Here is a 25,370-nt window from a genome sequence, read left to right on the forward strand (position 1 = left end):
GGGGGTTCACACTACGTTCCTATTCGTGCTCCGATAAATGAAACAACATAACGGCAACACAATGAAACCTACACAGAACCCCTATGATGCTTCGCATCCTCCTCATGGTTCCCCACGGGAATATGGTGTCATTTTTTAAAAAGCCGCTGCGGAGCTCAGGGACAGTGAAACATGCACTGGCAGGGAGAACGCGTGGTTGCCACCAAATGTGACGAATGTCCCATCAGCTCGGATCTCTGCAATTGACTTCTCCCCTGCCCAAGCCAAGAAAAGGAAACTGGACGACCCTAGGCAGCGAGCTGCAAAAAAGAAAAGACAGCTCAAATTGCAAAGCCCACACAACACGAATGGGCCAGCTTTCTGGAAAAGATTAAGAAAACAATCGTGGAGCCATCTGTTCTTTCTATAACAAAGGGTTACTCGCAAGACATCATCCCATTAGAAGTGAAGCACTCAACAGCTCTCCTCACCAGCTTAACCCGAAATAAACTCCCAAGCAACATGCTGGCAGAATGTGAAATGTTCGCGAAGGCAATCAAGACTGCGGAAAAGGTTCAGTACAGTGCCTATTTCAAGAGAGAAAGATTGCAAGTGCAACTCCATTTTACGTTACTTGAATATGTTTAATTGTCTATATTTTTTTGATGCCGGTTTGCGAGGAGATCGAGAGAAACACGAAGCAGCAGTCCGGGACACCGTTGTGGTTTCCCTTTCAGGCAGATCAACAGCGCATGCAGCATGCCACACGCCACTCCTTTGCCCATCACTCAGCTTGGTGAAGCGCATGTGCTACCCCGATGAACACTTTTTGTTGTCTTGCAACTGAAAAGGGCCATGCTAAGGAAAAATTCGCAAGGGAAGCATATACTGCTGAAGCCTCCAAAAGGCACGTTGATTTCCAGTGTGAAAAATCTGGGATGCACATTTCTTCCGCCCATCCTTTTCTGGCAGCAAGCCCGGATGGTCTGGTGCCGTGTGCTTGTTGCAGTGACGGGATTGTAGAGGTGAAGTGCCCCTTCAAGGCACAGTCTGTAGAGGAGGCATCACAGAGAAAGAACAGCTGCCTAGAACGGTGCCCTGATGGTATTCAGAGACTAAAAAGAAGGCATGCATATTTTTTTCAGGTGGGAGTTCAGCTTTTCGCATGCCAACGTAATTACTGCGACTATGTGCTGTGGACGCCGTCGGATTTTCATTTCATTTTTTGCTCAGAGACTGTGGAGAAGTGTAAGAAGTTTTTCAAAAGTGTCCTCCTCCAAGAATTGTTATTTCGGCACTGGACGTCATGTCCACAAGAGGAGAGCGGCAGCGACGTTGACGGACAGCTAGAAGCGCAGTATTGCTATTGTGGACACGGCGAGTTTGGAGATTGAGTGTAGTGGAAAAAACTGCCAAGGAAAGTGGTTTCACTTTGCGTGTGCTAACCGCAAACGAGCAACACAGGCTGGAGCCTGGTTTTTCAAGAATTGCAAACCACAGAAGGCCCGAGGTAAGCATCTTCGTTACGAGCCTGTGAATGCACAAGTGTTAAGCTTTTTGGAAGTGCTTATTGGAAGCTGTGATTAGAAAAAATCTAAACTGTCATACTGTTTGATTTTTTTACGTGCTGAAGCTACACCTAGGCTGTCAGGCCTGGCATAGTAGTGGGCTCTGGATTAATTTTGACCACCTGGAGATCTGCAACGTTACCTGAAATCTCGACACAGGCATTTCCACTCTTTGCCTACAGCTGTGCACTTGGGATTAACAGTACAACGTGTGAGCTACTGTGGTGGCAAAAAAACATACGTATTCAATGCATGTGGCACTGCTCAAAAATGACAAAAATGGCTTTTAGTAAGTTTCACATTTTAGTGCTCCCCATCACTACCGTGGTATATCATGCACATGCAGTGCTCTTCAAAAAGTCTGAGAACAATTTTCGAGCCATCTGCCCAAGTTATTTTACGTAGAAAGAATGGCCTCTACACACTCTATTTACAATACATTCAAGGAACTTACAGAACATGAGGCACTGAAACGTGGATGCAGCTGGCATACAGCAAGAACTGAAAAATAGAAGCAAGCAAAAAGCATTAGTGAGTACTATTTTCACTGGTTATAACAGCGCAGCAGAAAATAGTGAAAACACAAGTGCTGTGTAATAGTTTTGCACACAACTATAATACGCATTACAGAAAAGGCCCAACCAGAGGTCGGCGGACTCACTCATAGGTCCACTCACTATGACTCATTTGAACTCAAACTCACACGTGAGTTTGAGTTTGAGTGAGCTCGAGGCTAGTGTAGCATGGTGAGTTTGAGCTCGAGTGAGTTTGAGCCCGACTGAGTTTGAGCACGCCTTAGACCGAGTGAGTTCTGAGACCATTTTGAGTTTTAAGTACATACTGAGTTTTGAGTACATTTTGAGTTTTGAGTACATTTTGAGCTTGAGCACATTTTGAGTACTGAGTACATTTTGAGTTTGAGTACATTTTGAGTTTTGAGTACATTTTGAGTACTGAGTACATTTTGAGTACTGAGTACATTTTGAGTTTGAGTACATTTTGAGTTTTGAGTACATTTTGAGTTCTGTTCTAAGTACATTTTGAGTTCTGAGTACATATGAGTAGCCTAGGAGGCAGATATGGTTGGCGGAAAGTTTCATGTGCCGCTTTGGTCTCGCAATTCAGGTTAGCTGCGGGTCCGGCAGCATTCGCGATGCGCGTGATCGTTTGGTGGGGCGGTGGGGGGGGGTGGGGAGAGGAGGTGTCTGATTTAGCGGCTGGGTGTGTGAATAATAATCGACTGGTGAGGTCATAAAAAAGGGTTATCGCACCTTTTCCTCTTGATGGATCCTCTTAAAAAGTGGGAGAGGGTGGTGGGAAGCACACGGCGGCGCTTTCTTGCTGGTTGTTCGCCTGCTTCTGTTAACGGTTTGATTTGCTAGGGTCAAAAAGGAAGAGGCGAGCACCGGGCGGAAGGAGCGGCGGCTGTTCCCTCCGCTGTTTCAAAAGTCTTGTCAACTGAACTGACTGGGCGATGCCCGTTAACATAGAATAGTGACCATATTATGAGATAGATTGTGTAAAAATTCAAACAGATGTCGCTAGGGCGCGTAAGTATTAAGTTAAGGGTCCCGGTTAACGGAATCACGCGAGGCAAATAAAAAAAATTCTTCCTGTGTATAGTCATCAGACAGTCATAATAAGTCATAGATTGCGTTAACATTCAAAATGATGCCACAAGGGCGTGTGGGGAATCTTATTGTTACGAGACATCACCATCAAGTCGGAATCATCATCAAGGAGGGAAGAGAAAGAAGACGCTGAGAGGGACGCGCGTGGACTTCGGACCCTTGCTTATCTATTTCGTTATCCTATCGTCAACAATCCATTCGGCAGGTTGATTCACTAAAATACCTTGGAGTTATATATGACAGTAAATTGAATTGGCGTCTCCACATTGAGCACATTGCAGTGAAAGGCTCCCGCGCTGTCGCTCTTTTGAGGGGCCTTAGCCACAAGCGTTCAGGTCTGAGAGCAGATACACTCTTGATGATCTACCGCATGTATGTTCGCCCAGTCTTAGAATTTGGGTGCGTTTTGTTCTCTGGCTCTGCGGCCTATAAGCTCTTGCCTTTGGTGAAGCTTGAACGTCAAGCATTGCGCTGCTGCTTAGGCCTGCCCGCTTACGTCCCGATTAGAGTGTTGTACTTAGAAGCCGGAGTCCTAACGCTGAACTCCAGGTTCAAAAAATTGGCCGCGTATCTGCTCCTTTCGTTGCAAATGTCGTAAAAAGACGATAGTCTTTATCGGCTATTGCGAAGTAAATGCCTCCCTTCGCTTTGCCGCTCACCTCTCATGTTGTTCCTCTTGCGTCGCGCTCCTCCCAAGGTAACGACGCCAAAGGTTTGCTTAAATCATTTTAAATTTACCGCGTTCCACTGCTCCAAACCGGGTGTCTCGATGCGAACGCTGCTGTACGGCGGAGACGCGCGTTAATCGAGGCGCCCTACTTCAACGTTTATAGAACCGTGTTTCCCTACTCCACGTGCGTTGCAAGCAGAACGTGGAACCTATCTAGTGGAACCTTGCGTAACTGTTGCCGGTTGATTTCTTAAAATGGCGCAAGAAGCTATAGTGGCGCGGGCGACAGTAGGCGACGGCGAAGTGAATTCTTTTTCTGCAGTTGATGAAGTATTTAATTTCGCAAAAGCAAGCATGTTTGATTTTTTTTATAAAGGAACACTGCAAATATCACTTCTGTATTGATTTGCTGTCTCATATTTGAGTAATGTCTTGTTCTTCTTCAACAATGTTGACAAGTATGAACCTTACACCGGACATAGACGGGTAGATTTAGCTGTGACTATATAAGACTAATGGGCAGGCATTGTTTTGCTTTGGCCGGGTGGCTGAATCGAGTCACAGACAGACAGACGGACAGACATACAGACATACAGACATACAGACAGACCAAAATTTCTGGGTTTAAGGAGCCCAAGAAAGACTATCGTCTTTAATACCTAACCGTTAATGCATTCGCAAAGTTCTTTGAGTCCCCGCTGGCCAGACCACAGGCTGTTTTCCTCCAGCATGCAAGGTCCTTTTTTGGTATATATTGGTCTCGTCTCCGGCGCCCACAGGTCATTTTTGCCAATTCGTTGCTTACTCCATTAAACACCACCCTCCTGTCAGTTCCCGCCTTGCAGATTCCATCCACAGTAGTAAGGGTTTCGTTTGATAATATTTTCCCTAAAAACGCTAAGCTTCTCCCGCCTAACATACTAAATAACATTCTCCTGGCTCACCAGTCCGAATACCCATCCCACGTGGTCATTGCAACTGACGCTTCGAAAAAAGACGAAAAGGTTGGGGTGGGCATTTTCTCTCCGACGTTGAACTGGTCTTTTTCATTGCGATTACCAGATTTTATCCCCATTTTTCATGCAGAATTTCTTGCTCTACTCCTTGCAATCCTGAAACTTGATCCGGCGAATTCTTCCGTGATGCTACTCACCGACTCCTTGTCCGTGTGCATGGCTCTCTCCTCAGAAACTTTACATCCTATTGCCAAAACTTTTTATTCCTGCGTCCCCACTCATGTGCGGGAGATTCGGCTCGTTTGGCTGCCCGGCCACTGTGGGTTAACCCTCAATGAAACCGCTGACATATTAGCTAAAACAGCTCTGGCTTTGCCGATCGTCGAGGTTCTTCCCCCCTTTTCTTGCGTGTTGTTGGCACGCTATCGCCAATACCTGTTCAATCAAGATGCCTCCGACCATGGTCTGAACACTTCTCCTGAACTTGAACACCTCAGGTACCGCTGGGAGAGAAGTTTATGCCAAACTCGCTTGTGCGAAGTATTGATAACTTCTTTTCGTTGTGGTGTGCCACCACTTAATCGGTATTTATTCAGGGCAAATCTGATAACCACCCCTTTGTGCCACTTTTGCCAAGAAATTGAATCCGAAGAGCATTTCTTTCTTTTTTGCCGCCGATTTTCCAACCATCGGAGAAGGCTGCTGGAGATTCCCCTGCTACGTCTTGGACTGCCTTCAACTGTACCTGTGCTTTTGTCGTTTGGGGGGACTAGTCTGGGCCGATGCCATAGGGACGTGTGCAACGCCATCCACTCCTTCATTTCGGAGACACCTCGTCTGCAGTGTTAAAAACATTCCGATTAGGCTGATTTTTACTATAGTTTTCCTATTCTTCTCTCTGTGTTTTTTTTCTCTCGTGTTTCTTCTCTCTCTCTTTCATTAACCTACACCAAATTCTTTCTTCTGCTCCATTATTTTGCCTCGCTTGATTTATTCTAATGAAAACATAACTCTTCTTGGCCAATCCCCCTAAGTGGGTATGCGCCATTTTTCGGGCCACCACCACCACCACCCCTTGCTTGAACGGCGCTTAGTCGGTCTTACTGTGCCTCCTGTAGATACCAGACTACAGCGTATCATTTGGTGGGGAGTGCTGTTTCGACCCCGTCCTGCTCTACCAACCCCTTCCGTGGCCCGTGAGACTTGGACGTTCTATTGACGCGAAATGTTGCACTGTCCCACACTGCGGTCACTATCAAACAGAAGCGCGTTTGCTTGCCTTTCCTCAACTTTTCGCTCCATACTCAAGTACTTCAGAAGGTATAACCGTCGCCGCTCTCATCCATTTAGCGGCAGCTGAAATTTCGGTATATGCTTTAGACCGTGACCCCATGCAACAACATGGATCCACCCATCGACCTACCTTACCAGATAAATTTTCACCCCTGATCAGTTTGGAACTATTTCAAGCTCAATCAAGCAAACTTCGCTGCCTTTTGTCATCATTTGAAGACGTTTTCGACTTGGGTGACAGACCTTTGGGGCAAAGCACAACTGTGATGCACCGCATCGATACAGGTGATGCCAGGCCTATCCATCGCCGGCCGTACCGCGTTTCTCTTTCTGAACGAGGAGTCATCCAGCAGGAGTTTGAAAAAATGCTCGCAAAGGACATCATCGAATCATCCTGTAGTCCATGGGCTTCACCCGTCGTGTTGGTAAAAAAGAAAGACGGCACCTGGCGCTTCTGTGTGGTCTACCGCCACTTGAACCGGGTCACCAAGAAAGACGTCTACCCCTTACCCAGAATCGACGATGCCCTAGATTGCCTTCATGGGGCGAAATACTTCTCCTCCATAGACCTTCGCTCAGGTTATTGGCAGATTGCAGTTGATGAGATGGACCTAGAAAAGACCGCTTTCGTCACACCCGACGGCCTGTACCAGTTCAAGGTTATGCCGTTCGATTTGTGCAACGCGCCGGCCACTTTTGAGCGGATGATGGACTCTCTTCTGCGCGGATATGAATGGTCCACTTGCCTCTGCTATCTCGATGACGTCATCGTGTTTTCTCCCTCCTTCGAGACTCATCTCCAGCACCTCCGTGAAATCCTTGCTCTTTTCGGTCAGGCCAACCTGCAGCTCAATTCAGCGAAGTGCCGCTTCGCGAGGCGTGAACTAACCATTTTGGGCCACCTCGTCGACGCTCAAGGAGTACAGCCCGATCCCGATAAGATCAAAGCAGTTAAGGACTTCCCTGTACCCCGCTCATCGAAAGACGTCCGCAGTTTTGTGGGCCTCTGCTCATATTTCCGCCGTTTTATAAGAGGCTTTGCTGATATCGCCCGTCCTCTAACCGATCTTTTGAAAAAGGACACCATCTTTGAGTGGGGCCCTGAACAGGCCAAAGCCTTTACCACATTGGTGCATCTCCTCACCACATCGCCCATTTTATCCCACTTTGATGTGTCTGCACCCACCGAAATCCGGACTGACGCTAGCGGCCATGGCATTGGAGCCGTCCTGGCTCAGCGCCAATCCGGCAAGGATTGCGTGATCGCCTACGCCAGCCGCCGGCTATCTCCAGCAGAAAAATTATTCCATCACAGAACGGGAGTGTCTCGCTCTTGTGTGGGCTGTGGGCAAATTTCGTCCATACCTCTACGGCCGACCGTTTTCCGTTGTGACGGATCACCACGCGCTCTGTTGGTTAGCATCACTGAAAGATCCAACCGGCCGCCTCGGGCGATGGGCTCTCCGCCTCCAGGAGTATTCTTACTCAGTCGTCTACAGATCGGGCCGCCTGCACGAGGACGCCGACTGTCTTTCACGCTACCCTGCCGAACCTCCTGAGCCTACGTGTTCCGACGCATTTCCATTCCTTCTGGCGATTTCCTCTTTCCTCCACCTTGGTAAAGAGCAGCGCCAGGATGAATTTTTGCGCCAGATCATTGAACGCCTGAGTAACTCCCGTTCGGACCCATCAGTACGATCTTTCCAACTCAAGGACGATGTGCTCTATCGTAAGAATTCACGCTTGGAAGGTCCCGAGCTGCTCCCTGTTGTGCCTGACCACCTTCGTTTGGACGTCCTGGAGCAACTGCACGACCATCCAACAGCTGGTCATTTAGGAGTTTCAAGAACGTACGACCGTGTTCGACGGCGTTTCTTCTGGCCAGGGCTTTACCGCTCTATTCGCCGTTACGTCAGTGCCTGCGACAAGTGCCAACGTCGGAAAGCACCAACGACGCCGCCCGCCGGCCCTCTTCAGCCACTGGACATACCGGTCGAACCATTTTTCAGCGTTGGTTTAGACCTGCTTGGTCCCTTTCCGCAGTCTGCGGCCGGAAATTGGTGGATTGCAGTGGCCACTGATTACACGACCCGTTACGCAATAACACGGGCCCTTCCAACCAGCTGCGCTACTGATGTCGCAGATTTCCTCCTTTACGAGGTTATCCTCCATCATGGTGCTCCTCGTCAGTTATTGACTGACCGCGGTCGAAACTTCCTGTCGCGAGTAGTCGACGATATCCTTCGCTCCTGCGCAACCACGCACAAATTTACTACTTCCTACCATCCGCAGACCAACGGTCTTACGGAGCGACTTAACAGAACCCTAACGGATATGCTTTCCATGTACGTTTCGGATAACCATCGCGACTGGGACATTGCTTTACCTTTCATTACATTCGCATACAACTCGTCCCGTCATGATACCGCCGGATTTTCGCCTTGTTACCTCCTCTACGGTCGAGAGCCGGTCTTGCCCCTAGACACCTTAATCGAAGGCAACACGCCGCCTTCTGGCTATTCCCAAGATGCCATTGCCCTGGCTGACTTTGCCCGCAGCATAGCGCGTACTAAGCTTACGTCATCCCAGGATTCGCAAAAGTCTCGTTACGATCGAGGCCACAGCATCCGCCACTTTGAGCCCGGTTCCCTCGTGCTGCTCTGGTGTCCTGCGCGCCAAGTAGGGCGTTCGGAGAAACTGCTCGCCCGTTACTACGGCCCCTATCGTGTCCTACGCCAAGTGACTGCTGTAAACTATGAAATCACCCCTGTCGTTCCGGCTGACTCATCGCGCCCTCCGAAGACTGACATCGTCCGTGTCGTCCGTCTAAAGCCCTACCGTTCCCAGCCTAGAGTTATGCCCTGAGCAGCACCGATACGGTGCTCCTACGGGAGGGGGGTTCTGTTACGAGACATCACCATCAAGTCGGAATCATCATCAAGGAGGGAAGAAAAAGAAGACGCTGAGAGGGACGCGCGTGGACTTCGGACCCTTGCTTGGACGGCGCTTAGTCGGTCTTACTGTGCCTCCTGTAGATACCAGACTACCGCGTATCAATATTCAAGGTCTTTATGGGGAATCAGGTGGGACAAAAATGCGTTATATTATGACCTAGTCACCTAGTCATGGCCTGTCATAGATTGGGTTAAAATTGAAATTCATAGTGCTGGGCATGTGGGGTATGAAATTAAACATCTCGATTAGGGAAATCACGTCGGACAAATGCTTCCTGATTATAACCATATGACAGTCATAATAGGTCATAAATTAGGTTAAAATTCAAAATGATGCCACTAGGGTGTGCGGGGCATCAAATTGAAGGTTGCCATGAGGGAAATCACATGGGACAAAAATGCGGTATGGCTATATTATGAGACAGTCATGGTTAGTCACTGTTTAGGCTAATATTCAAATTGATTCAAGTAGGATGTGTTGGGTATCAAATTATTGGTCTGTGAGGGGAATGACGTAGTACAAATACAAAAATGCTTCCTGGTTATAGTCATGAAATATTCATGGCGAGTTTTATATTGGGTTAAAAGTCGAAGTGACCCTGCTCGGGCCTGTCGGGTATCAAATTTGCGAATTTGATGAGGGGAATCACGTGGTACAAATAAGAAAAGGCTTCGTGGTTCTAATCATTAAGATAGCCATGGTGACATAGATTGGGTTAAAATTCAAGGTGAGGCCGCTAAAGCAAATGGGGTATCGAATTCAAGGTTTTAATTGGAGGAATCACGTGGGGCATATAAATAATGTGTCCTGCTTACAGTCATGAGGGTCATGGTTAATCAGATTTGACTAAAATTCGAAATGATCCTGCTAGGGTGCGGGGGGTATCAAATTAAATGCCTCTTTGAGGGGAATCACGTGGTACAAATATAAAAATGCTTTCTGGTTATAGCTATGAGATAGTCGTGGTGAGTCATAGATTCAGTGAAAATTTAGAGCGTCACCAGTAGGGCTTGTTGGGTATCAAGTTAAGGATCTCGATGAGGCAAATCGCGTGGAATAAATAAAAATGTTCGTCCTTATCATCATGTTATAGTCATGGCTAGTCAATGGTTGGGTTATAATTTAAAGTGATGCCCAAGGGCGTATAGGGTATCAAAATTTTGTCTCGGTGAAGGAAGGTGTATCGGATTCAACCATCGGAAATTATGGCACTGAATAATGACCAGTTAAGTAAAAAAGTCTTATTCAGTGCCCGATAGATATAATTGTACTCGTTAATTGTTGGCACGCCACCTTGAAAGCGTGGTTGGTTCGACGCATTGCAGCACTCGACATCCGTCAACAAGCCTGCGTTCCCATGAAGCAGCTTGGGAACTTTTGGGCTGATAAGCCTCCTACGTAAACGCTAAGTGGGTTGACGCAAACAGCGAATGCCTTCGATCGCGCGCGCGATAGTGCAAATTTCTAAGAATGGCTTGCTGCTGTCGGTGCGCGAACGTGTTGACATTTAATACGCGCTCCCATACCTCATACTGAGTTGGTTGTTAGAAGAGGCCATGAAATACTCCTTTAACTGTGCCGGTCGTAGACGTACATGCTCATACATGCCCCCTCATAACACTATTTCCTGCTACCAAACAGGGGCAACTTATTTGATACACCAAGATTTCACAGTCGTTTGTGTGCTTAGAAGAACTTTAGCGTTTCAGCGGCGGGTGGGAACCGCTAACAGCTATTTCCTGACACGACCGGGCATTATCCGCCACCACGACGCTTTTATTTCGCTTTCGGCTCTACTTTTTCGCATAGCCGAGCTGCAGCATAGGTTTCCGGATGATTTTTGTTGGCTTCCCATCGATGAGATGAATAGAACATACCTCCAGAGAACAAAAACGTGCGATAGGGATTGAACATGAGGGTGAATAAACAGTGCTTCAGGTAGCAGCGTACGACCGTACGTATTCTGGCAAATTTGCTTGGTTCGAAGTCTTTTCGATCCAGCACGTTGACCAATTTGCGGCGGCACTCAAGCGGCGCAGGAAACTTGTGCAGCGAATAGATTCCGCACAGGCAGACACTTCTTTTGTCGTAGTGCACTTCGCACGTTTGTTGCACGAGCACTTTGCCCTAACGCTGATTGTTGGTGCAGCCAACAATGGCGTAATCACGCCAGGATGAGTAGATCCTGCCCATTGCGAAATAAAGGCAATGACTGCAACCTGCCCCCAATTAAGCAAATACACATCAATTGGGGATGAAAAGTTGGGCGTCCTGCTTGTACGGTTAAACGTAGGACAAAGCGCTTGTGTGGTGGCCCGCCACCTTAGCGGGTTAGGAAAATAATTTATGGGCAAATCTGACAGCTCTCGGACGCTTTGAACGTTCTCTTTAAAGCTCTGTTAAACTTGGCGCTGCTGACGTACCGAATAAATAGAGAGTTTTAGCAGTCGGTATGCTCCGGCCGTTCCGTTCGTTACGTTGCTACCGGGTTTACCAGGACCCGACTGCGCGTGCGCGCGCACGTACCGGGTTCTTTCCGAATAGTGAGACGGAAAACGTGTTTTAGCACTCCGTAGCGTCGTACCGTTCGTTCCGTGTGACGGCTGATTAGCCGAGTTGTTGCAAAAATCCACACGCTAAAAATACGTAAATAAACAACGCAGTTTCCCCTAAAGGTACGTCCTCACTTGCGTCGCCGCGCACGCGCAGCGCCGCGCGCGCAAAAACGCCGCCGCTTTTTGAAGGCCACACTACTGGGAGCGCGCGCGCGCAAAGGCGGCGGCGGCGGCGGCTGAAACCGGTCCTCCCCCTCTCTGGCAGTGCAGCACGGAAGAACGTTTCTGCGCGCTCGTCGGCTGTCCGCGCCGGCACAGCCGCCCGATGAGAGCACTGACCTCGCTCACGTGACCTCGCTCACGAGACCCGGGCGCTGATTGGCTCATCGAGTTTGGCGCAAAGCGCCTTGCCGCGTAAAATGGGTCCCAGCGCTATTCTTTCGCGGCAGAGGAATCTTGCCGCGAAAGGGTGTTTTGCGGAGCGCGTTTTTGCGCGCGCGGCGCCGCAAGTGAGGACGTACCTTAAAGGAGCACTGACACGAAAATTTTATGTTACACTTTTATTGCTTTTATCGATGCTTAATGGTCTGGTGAACCTGAAACAGCACTTCAAATACTTCAGCGCGCAATAGTTAATTACATTGAACGGCCTGAAAATCGTTTGTTTCAAATTCCCGCGCTTTCATCCCGAACGGCGCATGTACAGCCTCCCGGTTTGACCTCACCGCTTTGTGCCGACGTCACCGGCGCCCGCTTGAGAGGGTGTCGCGCTCGCTCACCGCTCGTGGGGCCGCGCGCGTGAAGGGACGTCACGAGTTTTTGACGAGCGCTGTCGCGTCACTTCATTTTCCTCTCCTGGAGTGATGTCACGCTGATGTCCATTTGCTGAGTGCCGCTCCGCGCGCTGCTCCGTCGGCGCGATAAATGCGATCCAATTGGACTATGTTCTTCGCGTCGCAGGCCGCTCATATTTCAGCCAGGGTATTCTGTTGAGTGAAGGAAGCGAACTGTGCAATAATATTAACGCCAAAAATTGGTGTCAGTGCTCCTTTAAAGCATTGCAAATCTAAAATAAATCACGCTCGGCCGGACGCATTGTGACTCTTGTGAGGCAGGGGCTGCGGCGGCGGCGACGGCACCAGCACAGTGTACTAGAATATTCTAGTACACTGTAGCACCAGAGCGAGCGCAGGTGACGACATGGTCGCGCGCCGTTCACGTGGAGGAATGGCCTTGGCCTTGCCCGATTGAAGCGCTAGACACATGTACGATTGGTACACGCGATTCGTATGCGAGTGATCGTTACGACTGTCACCACGACTAGTCGTACGCGTGAATTTGAGACACATGGCCCGATGCGGGTGTGCGATGTCTCGTCGGCGCCGCTCCGCCCACTCTTTTTGCTCCATTGTCAACTACGACGATCGCTGAGCTGAATTTGTAGATTCCGCGCGTTTGTACGCAAGAAATGAAAAAATCAGGCAATAGTGAAGCGTTTTCTGCATCGGAAACAGTCCGCGCACACGCCGGTCGCGCCTGCCAGCTCGGCACACTCAGCGGCTCGAACCGGCGCAGACCACGGTAGCAACCGCTTGTCGCTGCTCTTCCGAATCAATCTGATCGCTAAAACGAAGTTCCACCTGCGAGAAAGTAGGTATTAGTGTGGTGAAAAATTGTGCTGGGGATTGTTTTCAGGGCTTATTTTAACAGCGGCGATCAGATATCTGCCGCGATGCAAGCCTATGCTGACCGGCCGTGGATGCCGCGGCGCGCAGTGCGCCGAGCGGCCGAGAGATGGCGATACCTGCGGTGAAGCATCGAAACAGGCTACGCAGATGTCTCGGTCACCGATCTCTCAAACGGCAGTTGTAGCTCAAATAAAGTTTCACATGCGAGAAAGGGGATGATAGTGTGGTGAAAAGTTGTGTTACGGATTGTCATTCGCAGTTGCACAGATAGCGGCGATCAAATATTCGCCAGGACGCTAAGCCTAAAGTTCCCAACACCCGAGCCGACCAGAGCAACGCAAGCCGGTTGCGGGCTCCGGATACGTAACACTAGAGTTCCTGTATATAGCTCCCGCAGGGAGCTAAGAGTTGCGCGACCGACCGCCATCTTTGTTATCCGGATTGCTGTGGGAAAGCCGCCCGTCGCGGGTGAAGGAGCCTCGCCGCCACGCTTCCGAAGGCGGCCGACGCGCGGTGGGGGCGCTTCGGTCGGCGGCGCCTCACGCTTCTGCTCGAGTTCGAGTTCGAGTTCGAGTTCAAGGTCGAGTTCGAGCTGTCGAGGTGTGCGGACGTACAGAGCGCGGCGGAGGCATCGACGACGAAAACGGATAAGTGTTTCAAATTTATTATTCCTTTTTTAGAGTGACCATGTTTTAGAGAGAGATGTAGGTTAGTTGAAAGGGGCGGTAGTTGGTAGCGTAGGGGAGTGACCGAATCAGAGGTGTCGCGCGGTTGTTGCACGTGGCGGTTTGTAAGCGTTGGTAATTCGTGAAAGAAGAATTGATGCTGTAGGAAAGAATCGCACGTTGCGGCTTACTTTTAGATTGGGAGGGAGCGCGCGAGAACGCGGCAGTGAAGTAAGCCAGAGTTGGGCACGCCTTGGACGGGCAGTACCATGCCTCAGAGGAAGAAGCCGGGTGTGATGTGCACGGGGTGCGAGCACGAATACCCGCTCGAGGAGACGAGATTCGAGTCGGTCGAGGACGCGGAAGGGCAGGACTTCATGTGCAGAGTGTGTGTGCTAGCGTCGCGCCTCGACCGGCTAGCGTCGCGCCTCGACCCCCCCCCAGACGTGATCGGCCCCCGAAAAGGGGCCGCACCGAAGTTTCATTCCCACCTCTGTCAACAACTGTCTTTTCAACAAACGTGAATAACTATTCTCGTTTTCTTGTGATCGAGTCAGCTGACCCAACGAGACCCGTCGCTTCACTGTCGGTATTCCTTGTCTCAAAATTTCTGCAAAGCACATTAGGTGAAAAGTATGAAGCCAAAAAGCTCAGGACAGGAGAAATCCTTGTCGAACTCAACAATGAAAAACAATCCCGCACACTTCTTGCCCAAACTTGCATACATGATCTGGGCATCAGGATCACGCCCCACCGGAGCCTGAACAGCTCCCAGGGTGTGATTTCAGAGTCGGATCTCCTTACAGAAACAGATTCCGACCTTCTTGAAGGGTTAAAGGAACAGGGCGTCACAGCCATGCGCCGCATCACGATGCGCAGGGACGATAAGATAATCCCCACCAAACACATTATCCTTACCTTCGACCGATCGACACTTCCGCAATATATAAATGCAGGCTACATCCGATGCTCTATTCGCCCGTACATACCGAACCCGCGCCGCTGCTTTAAGTGCCAGCGGTTCGGGCACAGCACAACCTCTTGCCGCGGCAAAACAACCTGTGCGAAATGTGCAGCGCAGGACCACCCCACTGACAATTGCAATTCTGACAACCTCACATGTGCAAACTGCAGGGGCCCTCATGCGGCCTACTCCAGGAAGTGCGAGAAATTCCAAGTGGAAAAGAAAATAATCCATCTAAAAGTGACAGAAAACATCACCTTCCCCGAGGCGCGGAAGAGGTTCGCCTCTTTCCCCCTGGGGAGGTACGCCGACGCGGCTCGCCGGGGGGGCGGAGCGGCGTCTGGTTTCGGCGGGGACCCCGTACCGCGAGTCGGACTTGGTCCCGCCGCCGCCCCCCCCCCCCAGGGTTGCCCCAGGCAGCCCAACCGGCCTCCGCACCGCTCGCTCACCCAGCAGCGGTTGTGGTGGCAACAACGTCTGTTGGGGATGCCGCTGCATCCACTGCTTCCTCTCCAGCGGCCCAAAGTACACGCAAGGACACGGAGATGGAGACGGGGGCAGCCGCAGCGACCCCCTCCCCCGCCTCACTGCCTGTGCCATCTGTGGTGCTCCCCACGCCTTCGGCACTGGCACTGGCAGCGCAGGCAAAGAACACCCGAAAGGGTACCACGTCAAGGGGGCCCAGTCCGCTGGGCACCCCCTTGCCTTCAGATGACGACGTGGACGTCGAGCCCTTCCGGCTTTCATCGCAGCGGAAGGAACGGGCTGCGACGCCCAGGTCAGTATAGAAGGGCAGAAAACCCCTTCCAAGAGTCCAAGCCCCGAAAGACCCTACATAAATAGTCACACTCCAGTAGCTCCGAACACATCATAATGGGAAGAGGAAATATTGTTCAATGGAACTGCAGAGGCCTTCTCAATAATCTTGACGACGTGTATAAGATTCTGCATGCCAATCAGCCAAGTGTAATGTGTGTTCAGGAAACACACCTGAATTCCAAGAACACAAATTTCTTGAACAGTTACTTGATATACAGAAAGGACAGGGATGGCTGCACGCACTCTTCTGGGGGTGTGGCCATAATTGCCCGGAAATCTTTAGCATGCCACCCTGTCACTTTGAACACTGTTCTTGAGGCTGTGGCAATTCGAACAATAATATTTAATAGGTTGATAACGGTATGCTCCATATACATTCCTCCTGATGTTTCACTTTTAAGCTCTGACTTCGAGGCGCTGGTCGACCAGCTGCCCGAACCATACATCCTGACGGGCGACCTTAATGCTCACAACTCTCTTTGGCGCTCTTCTCGCACGGATGCCCGAGGTCGCCTTATAGAGAAATTCCTTACATCTTCAGGAGCATGCCTTTTCAACAATAAACAGCCTACATACCATAACATAGGACACAACACATACTCATGTCTTGACTTGGCGATTGGCTCTGCAATTCTCTTTCCTCTTCTCGAGTTGGGTGTGGGCACTGACCCATATGGCAGTGACCACTTCCCCACCTCACTCACATACATAGGCAAAGGCCCATGTAGTCCATCTTCCCATAATAGGTTCAATGAAGCACGAGCTAACTGGAATACATTTACAGAGACATCCAAACTACACCACACATCCATAGGACACCTGCACGTCGAAGAAGCTACCCAACTCCTCACGGCGCACATCCTCGACGCCGCCGAAAAGTCCATTCCCCACGCCTCTGGTGCCCCGCGCAACCAGCGGAGGCCGTGGTGGAATGAGGACTGTAGGCGGGCGCGAGAGGCCCAGAACAAGGCGTGGGGTATCCTTCGTCGGTACCCTACGTCGGGAAACCTCCTCTTGTTCAAACGGGCCAAGGCGTTGGGAAAACGTGTGCGCCGTGAGGCAAAACGAGAGAGTTGGCGCACCTTCCTTACATCCATTAACTCATACACAGACGCACACAAGGTATGGACAAGAATACGCAAAGTTAAAAAACAACATACACATAGCCTGCCCCTGGTCAGTACAACAGGGGACACACTCGAAGACCAGGCTAACACACTCGCACAACACTTCGAACACGTGTCCAGTTCAGCACACTACACGAACACTTTCATGAAACATAAAACATCTGCAGAAAAAAAGCCCTTACAAGACAAAGACAGATCAAAAACTTCTTACAACTCTGAATTCACTCTCTATGAGTTGAGGGCTGCCCTGAGCTCGTGCAAACCTTCAGCTCCAGGCGCAGATAAGATTACATACACCATGATACAACACCTACACCCAGACACTCTTGAAACACTCTTACACCTATACAATAAAATATGGCTTCCGGGGCACATTCCATGCTCTTGGAGGGAGGCCATAGTAGTGGCTGTCCTAAAGGAGGGGAAGGACCCTTCCTCTCCCGCCAGTTATTGTCCCATTGCCCTCACAAGCTGCCTGTGTAAGCTCTTCGAGAAGATGATAAACAGGAGACTCGTGTACTTTCTGGAGTACAGTGGTCTTTTCGAGAGCTGCAAGGCAGGCTTCAGGGCGGGACGATCTACCAACGATCAACTCGTTGCATTAGAGTCTTATATCAAAGATGCTTTCCTCCACAAGCAGTACTGTATGACAGTCTTCTTTGATCTTGAAAAGGCGTACGATACTGCTTGGCGGTACGGCATCCTTAGCGATTTGAAGTCCTTTGGCATGTCGGGTAACATGATGAACACGCTTGCCAGTTACCTGTCTGAAAGAACGTTTCGCGTGCGAGTTGGAACTGCACTTTCTAGAGTTCATGTGCAGGAAAATGGCGTGCCACAAGGTGGAGTTTTGAGTTGCACTTTGTTTATTGTAAAAATGAATTCTCTTCGAAAGGCGCTACCACCATCGATTTCATGTTGAGTTTATGTAGACGACGTTCAACTCTCTTTCAAATCGTGTAACTTGTCTATCTGCGAGCGGCAAGTCCAGCTTGGTGTGAACAAGCTTGCCGGCTGGGCAGATAGCAACGGTTTTAAATTTAATCCAGGAAAGTGCACTGTGTTTTGGTTTCGAAGAGGCGTGGCATTCGTCCGGATCCAGACATTCAACTCCACGGTGTCTCTATTCCTGTAAAAAAGGAACACAACTTCTTAGGTATTATCTTTGACGAAAAGCTGACATTCATCCCACACATAAAACAACTAAAACATAAATGCTTAAAAACACTGACTATCCTGAAGGTTCTCTCGCACATCTCCTTTGGTGCTGACAAACAACTTCTTTTACGTGTTTTTACCAGCCTAATAGGTTCACGATTGGACTATGGTAGCATTGTCTATGGGTCAGCCACTAAAACATCCCTCAGAATGCTGGACCCTATGCTTCATCTAGGGCTCCGCTTGGCGTGTCGTGCCTTCCGAACTAGTCCAGTCGAAAGCCTGTATGTAGAGTGCAACAAATGGAACCTACAACGTCAGCAAGCATACACAGACCTCCTTTATACTTTTAAAATTTCATCCATGCCTCACCATCCTTTTAAATCAGTTTTTCATGATACCTCCATGACTGAACTCCTTTTAAATCGACCATCGTTCTCTGCGCCCTTCTCTTACAGAGCTAGAGAGGAAGCGTCAGAGCTTCCTGTCTCCTTTTTAGACACCATCCAAAGTTCTGTAACAGATTTGATAGCACCATGGCATCTCCGCCCTGTGTCATGCGACTCATCTTTCACACATGTAGATAAAAACCGAGCTCCCACATGTGCAATTCTGCAGCACTTCTTGTATTTGCAGCAGAAGTATGAGTGTTCTGAATTTTATACGGACGCTTCTAGAACTGCCGCCTCTGTGTCCTGCGCGGCGCATGGGCCCGGCCTTAGTGTCACTAGAACTCTGAATAGTCATACTAGTATCTTTACGGCAGAGGCTTCTTCTTGTTGTCAATCATATACTTCAAAGCCACATCCCACAATCTATTATCTATACAGATTCCCTCAGTGTTGTGCGTGCACTGTCGTCAACAATGCCTTCGAAAAACCACGTTGTCAATCTGATCGTCAAGGGTATTATGTCGGTGTATGTACGCAAATTTGAACTGGTTCTTTGCTGGGTTCCTGGCCACTGTGGTATAACCGGGAACGAAGCAGCGGACCGAATGGCTGCTGCTGCTACACTCTTGAATACAGTAGACATAACCACATTACCCTACACCGACGTGAAACCACACATCAGACAACAACTTCGCAAAACATGGCAAACACACTGGAGTGAACAAACAGACAACAAGTTACACGTAATAAAACCTCACTTGGGACCATACACCACCGGCACACGCAATAGATACTCTGAAGTCGCCTTGGCCAGATTACGGATAGGGCACACACATGCAACGCACTCGCACCTTCTCACTGGATCTCCAAGACCTCTGTGCAGCAGGTGCGGAGAGGCCCTATCCGTAGTGCACATACTAATCACATGCAAGGCACTTCACACAACACGACACAAACACTTCAGAGAACTCTACAGACAACATATCCCACTACATCCATCGCTGTTTCTAGGTGACGATGCCAGTGTTTCTGTGAAACGTGTGTTTGAGTATTTGTCATACGTTAAGTTTTTAAACCTCATTTCCTATCACGCATAACCAAATCTGGCCATATACACCAGCCATAACCATTATCTTTAACTGATTTTACTATGCTCGGTTGACACGTTTTTTTTACCTACATTTTTGTGGTAACCACTTCACTTCACTAAATAAACTTTTCTCTGGCGCTCTTTGCCCTTAGTCGGCCTTGCGCCATAAAAACCCCAACCATCATCATCACATGAAACTATGGATATTTATAGCAATGCCTGCACAAGGCGCCCGTGCGTGCATAATACGTCCCGTATCACGGAAACAGATTTGCATCACGCGGTCTGCGGATTTTCTCCCAGTTTACAACTTCACCTGGCGCAATTAAATACCATCATAATCAACACCAATATCATGAGAGAGACCCTAAAGGGGCCATATGAAGACAAAATACAGCCTCGTTCAATTTGGTAGAATTAGCTTTGGCAACTCACACGCTCCCTTCCAGTCACAGACGTTTTTCAACCGAAGCAATGCAACAAATATCAAAAACTCATATTTAGCGCTGCGGTGACGTTATATGGGCAGAGGTGATGTATATAGGCCAGCACTAAAAAGTAGTTATGAGTGTACTAACTTGGCGTTAGAATTCAAATGATCGGATCAGTGGAGGCCACTCTACAGCCGCGCAACCATGTTCCTTGGTAGTGGCTTAGGTGGTTGGGCGCCAATCGTACGAACGAGATCCTGTGATGTCATAGAAAAATCGCGAGAAAGTGGGCGGGGAGTCGCCACGGCTTCATATGTTCTATTTAATATATCTCGACTATTCCTTTGAAGTTGGCGATAAAACTAGTATAGTTTTTTAGGACAATGCAGTCTTTTTAATGAACAAAACGTAAACTATTGTTTTTTTTTCATTGGAGAGGGGGGGGGGCTTGAGAACAACCTTAGCCCCTAGCCCCCCCCCCCCCGAAAAAAATCCCGGCTACGCGCCTGCTCCCTGCTTTTTGCTTCCAGTGTTGTTGCACCCCTACACAGCGCAATAAATCATGGTCACAAAGAGTAGATATTTGCACGTACAAGTTGTGCAGCAACAACTGCCGCAACGCTGGCCAACGCTGCTCAGTCACGCCTTGCTCCTAAGCAATGGCGGACCGGAAGTGGTCGTTCCCATCACTCATTGCGGGAGAGCATCCGGTGGATGGCCTGGCTGGCTATTGAATACTCCCTATTCGACAAGGCTGTTTCTCAATCCGCACAAAATAACGTTTTTCCTCCTCCTGCTCCTGAATCCGCAATTTTTTCAACTACTCCTTTTAAATCTACAGTTCATAACCTCATAACATTGTCTTTCCACACGGCTACCTCATTTATTCCTACACTTCATGCACTTGCACCAACCTAGTTATCCGCTCCCAAATACGTCATCCACAACAAACGCTTCAATAATTTTCATATTTCACACCGCTATTTCTCAATCCGAACGTCGGACCCCATCTCATTCATCTCTCCATTAGATACATTTACACCAACCTGGTTTTTTTTTCGCAGTGTCCAGAGTTACGTCCAACGGAGCCCAAAATTGAAAACTACAGTTACGTCCGACGGGACTTTTCGCCAGTTTCTAGAGTTACGTCCGACGGAACCCAGAATTTAAAACTAGAGTTACGTCCGACGGAACTTTAAGCCAGTTTCTAAAGCTACGTCCGACGTAACCCAGAATTGAAAACTAGAGTTACGTCCGAGGGAACTTTAGGCCAATGTTTTGAGTTACGTACGGCGTAACGTAAAGCACACAAAAAATGTTACAGCTAACGGCACCAAATACCGTGATGCTCTATATGTGTAATCTACACGCAATATTGAATTGGTCGCTTGTAGGATACATGACGTCAAATTCAAAAACACAAAAGTTGCTGCTTTACGGCCATAGAGTTTCTTAGTAAAGAAACTCTATGTTTACGGCCAAACTGGTTCGGAATGAGTAAATCACAGACAGGTAACATGTTCGACAGAGCCGGTTCCGACGAGTGGTCAAGAGCGTGATATAAGCGCCCCCACTACTGCAGCGATGTGGGTTCAAATCTCACCAGGGTTGATGGAGTTTTTTAATTAAATGATTTAAGATTTTTCTGCACTTGTCGACGTACACTTCGTTCCTATCCAACGCATGCAAGCAAAGGAGAAAACAGGAATTATCAAAATAGAACCTCCTGCCGTGGGTACAGTGCCAGTTGGTAGCGTCTGCAGTTTGTGCCGAGAACGAATTTACACGGGTCAAGTCTTTTAACACACGTAATTAATAGGTCTGGGCGTCGGTTTGAAAGAAATCAGCTGGCTTTATGCGCCCAGACCTAATTACATTTGTAAAAGATCTTGACCCGTGTAAATTCGTTCTCGGCACAAACTGCAGACGCTACAAACAGGTTCACTGTTAGTTCAGTTAACTTATTGCAGTAAGATATTGCACGAAGAAACAGCGAGAACTTTCGAATAGTAATTCAGCTGATTGGCTGCCTAATAGTCTTACTATGATGTCTTCTCGTTGAACGTCTAAAAGGCCCTTGGAGGTAGTATTCCCGCGACAATTCAAAGTTTCTGTAGTAAAGAAAATTTAGGCTAGCGACGACCCTGCGCTGCTTAAGTTTCTGATGGTTTGCCCTATTTTTCAAATTGAGTACGCTAGAGTGACGGGAATAAACAGAATCAATAAAACGCAAAGTTAAGTTTATAATTTTCGCCGCTTCGTATGACTGCGATTTTTTATAGCCAGATGTGGCATATGTATCCAGATACATAGGGTTACTTTATTTTTATACATCTTTTTATCTTTTATAGTTTTCATTTGTTTCTTTTCGACATTGATGTACAATTGCGCTATTATAACAATTAAATGTGTTAGTCCACCAAATACGATTTCTTTCAAAGTGAGGGTGTTTTTGCGATTTTTTATTTGTGCTTCTGCGGCGTTTTTCTGGGTTTTGGATTTTTCATTTTTTGGTTTAATTTGCACGATTTGTTTGTTAATTTAAAATATTTGTTTATTAATTTGTTAATTGTTAATTTGTTTGTTAGGCTTTGTTAATTTAAAAGATTTGTTAATTTGTATGACGAATTGTAACCAAATGTCGTCGTCTCTAGATTCAAAAATTGAAGCCCAGGTTTGAAAAGCAGTCAAGGACTCTGGATGTACTGAGCATGCTATCGCAGCGGCTATGCAAAAACGGAAAGAAATGAAAAACAACCTGAAAATGTTTTTTATAACGTTTCATAAACTGGGTACGTTATTTCCGGGAACGGGCTAAATAGGAAAATACGAAACGGGAAGGTTCTTTCGCCCCGGGTTGAAATGGGAAGGAACAAACCGGAAGGTGGAAATGGGAATGGGTTCAAACGGGAACGGGCCAAGTGGGAAAGGGCGAAACGGGAAGGTCGTTTTGCGCCGGGTTGAAACGGGACGGAACAAGCAGGAAGGGTGAAATGGGAATGGGTTCAAACGGGAACCTCCCACTACGGGTGACACGAGTCGTTTCCGAATTTCTCGCGCTTAATCTGCTTACAAATTCGTGCATCGGAGACAAAAAAACTAGGTGTGAAAAAGAGGACGAAGTTCCGAATTCACCTAAATATTGTTTCAAAACGCGTGCGCACGTTGACATCCGGGCCTGTGACTTTGGCGGAGTGATACACTGCAACAGCAAAGTTTAGGTTTAGCCAGGTTTAGCCATAAGCACGGGGGCCGGGCTGTTGTGGCGGTCGCATCTCGCGGCAGGCAGAATAGGGGAAACTGGAGTTGGGGGGCCCCCAAGACGCTGTGGAAAGTCGAACGCAACACGCTCTCCAGCGGCGAGTTTTAGAAGAGGGGCGCCCCTAACCCAACAACGCGCAACCGCTCTGCGTAGCTTGGGTCGGCTCGGGTGTTGGAAGCTTTCGTATCAGTATAGTGCCGGATATTTGATTGCCGTTATCTGTACAACTGCGAACGGCATTCCCTAACACAACTTTTCACCACACTATCATCCCCTTTATTGTATGTAAAACTTTATTTTCGCGATAACTGCTAATTGAGCGATCAGTGACCAAGACATTTGCTGTGGCCTGTTTTGATTCTTCAGCGCCGGTAGCGCTATCCTTCGGCCGCTTGCCGCGCCACGCGTCGCGGTGCCTGGTCGCCGTCAAACCTCCGCGACCGGTCAGCGTAGGCTCGTCACCGCTGCAGTCCGGCAGATATCTGATCGCCGCTTTTGAAATCGGCGGTCATAACAATCTCTAGCACAATTTATCCCGACACTAACATCTACTTTCTCGCATGTGAAACTTTTTTTTCGCGATCAGGTTGATTTGGAAGAGTGGCGACAAGCCGTGGCTATCGTTGCCTGCGCCGGTTCGCACCGCATCGTGGGCCGTGCGGGTAGGCGCCACCGGCGTGTGCACGGACCGTTTCCGAGGGCATAAAACGCTTCACGATTGCCTGATTTATCTCTATCATTTAGACGACGCGCGGATTCTACAAATGCAGCGCAGAAATCGTCGTAGTTGATCGGGTGGATCATGAAACGAGCCGCAGGTTCAACCGTGGGCACGCGCCGTATCGCTAGCTGCGAGAGCGACGCAAGCTCCTCTTGGGGCCAGCTTTGGGGTGCCCGCTACTTCGGCAAAATAGCGTGCGCGCTGAACGCAAACTCAAAACCCCACAATGACGGCTTGGGTTCCGCGCATCAGCAGTACGGCGTCCCAAGCCGTCTGGGGAACCCAGAGCGTGGCTGATTAGTCTCTGCGGCGCAGGAGGGCGCTGATCAACGAGTTTGGCTAGAGTTCCTGTATATAGCTCCCGCAGGGAGCTAAGAGTTGCGCGACCCTTTTCCACGCGTCGCCGTAATTGCGACACTCCGGTTATCCATGCCGCGCAGAGAAGCCCCCACTACGGCTGCGCCGCAATCGCCGACGCGGGCGGCACCGCGCCCCGCCCAGGAACAGCAGCAGCAGAAGCGTGAACGACATCGCAGGAATCCAGCGTAGCCGCCGTAAGGCCAGTAAAGGCCCATAAACGGTACCTCCGGCGGGGTCGTTCCGTCCCGTCCAAAATCATTCCGGCGGCCGGAACGCGGTGCATTCCGGCCGAAAATCGCTCTCCGCCAGAAGTTGGTCAACTTCAACTTTTCGCCGGACCGCGATGATGACGCGTTTCGCCAGCCATCATCCAACGCCCTGATTGGTTCCTATCGACCTCCTACTGGCCAATCAGGGCTATCAGAAGGTTTCAGGCTAAACAACATGGCGGCGTTGCTCAAGCGAAGCGATGCGGAGGAAAATAGTCGCACCGGCTTATAGTACGTCGCGACTATTTTGTGACTGCTTGAATCGAGGTATAAATCCACGAAGCATTTGTTTGTGCCGGCGGAAGCATACCTGCACTGCGCTTAGTTTGAGATCCGCAGTGCCGCGATATTATGGCAGCAAGCATACCCCGATGTGTATGTTGGTGACGGCTGGCCTGTCCTTGTTTTTGGGTGTGCGTGAGTGTGCTTGAAGAAGTTGACAGCGTCATTTGTACTCGCCATCGTCCAAAATGGACCAAGGAGTGACAAACCAGCAAGCTGTCAGTTCTGTGTGCGTCCGTGGGAATTCGCGGTGCGGCAACGACTACGGCCAGGGTCTCGCGCCGATGCTCTGTGTACGGGCGACTGTTGTGTGCCACTGCTTTCTAAAAGTTCCGGCCGTGGCCCGTGGGTGTTCGCGGTGCGGCAACGACTACGGCCAGGGTCTCGCGCCGATGCTCTGTGTACGGGCGACTGTTGTGTGCCACTGCTTTCTAAAAGTTCCGACCGTGGCCCGTGGGAGTTCGCGGTGCGGCAACGACTACGGCCAGGGTCTCGCGCCGATGCGCTGTGTACGGGCGACTGTTGTGTGCCACTG

Source organism: Haemaphysalis longicornis, unplaced genomic scaffold (genome assembly GCF_048455015.1).
Source record: "Haemaphysalis longicornis isolate Haplotype H1 unplaced genomic scaffold, Haemaphysalis longicornis Haplotype H1 scaffold_9, whole genome shotgun sequence".
In the NCBI taxonomy this organism is placed as follows: Eukaryota; Metazoa; Arthropoda; class Arachnida; order Ixodida; family Ixodidae; genus Haemaphysalis; species Haemaphysalis longicornis.